This window comes from Canis aureus, chromosome 30 (assembly GCF_053574225.1).
Source record: "Canis aureus isolate CA01 chromosome 30, VMU_Caureus_v.1.0, whole genome shotgun sequence".
Classification (NCBI taxonomy): domain Eukaryota; kingdom Metazoa; phylum Chordata; class Mammalia; order Carnivora; family Canidae; genus Canis; species Canis aureus.
The window spans coordinates 30,834,103-30,835,585 of record NC_135640.1 but is presented as its reverse complement, the minus strand read 5'-3'; positions in this window follow the sequence as shown (position 1 = coordinate 30,835,585).

Here is a 1,483-nt window from a genome sequence, read left to right as displayed (position 1 = left end):
ACCATTGAATATGAAGTTAGCTGTGGACTTATCATATATGGCCTTTGTTATGTGGATATATGTTCCTTCTATCCCTAATTTGTTAAGAGTTTATATCATAAACTGGTGTTGAATTTTGTCAAATACTTTTTCTATGTCCATGATCATAGGATTCTTTTCTTTCATTTTATTAATGTGATGGATCACATTGATTGATGGGTATATGTTGAATATTCTTGCATCCCAGGGATAACCCCCCTGTCATGGTGAATGATCTTGTTAATGTCCTGCTGCATTCAGTTTTCCCATATTCTCCTGAGAACTTCAGCATCTGTGTTCATCAGGGATTTGGCCTGTAGTTTTATTTTCTCATGGTGCACTTTTCTGGTCTTGGTATCAGGATAATGCTGGCCTTACAGAGTTTGAGAGTGTTCCTTCCTCTTCAATTTTTTGTAAGAATTTGAGAAGGATTAGTGTTAATTCTACTGTAAGTATTTGGTAAAATTCACCAGTGAAGCCATTTGGTCCTGGGCTTTTCTTTGTGGTGAAATTTTTGATCACTGATTCAATTCCTTACTAGTAATTGGTCTATTCAGATTTTCTATTTATTCCCAATTCAATCTCCGTAAGGTTCTAAGAATTTTTCTGTTTTTTTTCTAGGTGGTCCAGTTTGTTGGCATATAATTGTTCAGAGTAGCCTCTTATGATCTTTTGAATTTATGTGGTATTAGTTGCAATATCTTTTTATTAATAGTTTTATTGATTTGGGTTCTTTGACTTTTTTTCTTGATTAACCTAGCTAAGGACTTGTCAATTTTATTTATCTTTTCAAAGAACCAATTCTTTGTTTGGTTAATGTTTTCTATTGTTTTTTATTCTCTATTTAATTTACTTCTGCTCTAATCTTTACTATTTCCTTTCTTCTGCTAGCTTTGAGCTCAGTTTGTTCTTGTTTTTCTAGTTACTTAAAAGTTGTTTATTTGGGGGTCTTTCTTGCTTCCTTGTGTAGGCATTTGTTGCTATGAACTTCCTTCTTAGAACTGCTTTTGCTGCATTCTGTAAATTCTGGTATGTGTGTTTTCATTTTCATTTGTCTCAAGAGTCTTTCTAATTGTCCCTTTAATTTTTTCTTTGGTCCACTGGTTGCTCAGGAGAGTGTTGTTTAATTTTCATGTATTTGTGAATTTCCCAGTTTTTCTCTTGTTACTGATTTCTAGTTTTATGCCATTGTGGTCAGAGAAGATGCTTGGTATGATTGTAGTCTTCTTGAACTTGCTAAGACTTGTTTTGTGGCCTAACATATGATCTAACCTAGAAAATGTTCCATGTGCACTTGAGGGGAATGTGAATTCTACTGTTGTTGGATAGAATGTTCTATATATATTTGTTAGGTCCATTTGGGCTACTGTGTTGTTCAAATCCTCTGTGTCTTTATTGATTCTCTGTCTGGGTGATCTATCCATTGTTGAGAGTAGGGTATTAAAGTCTTCAAATATTATTGTAT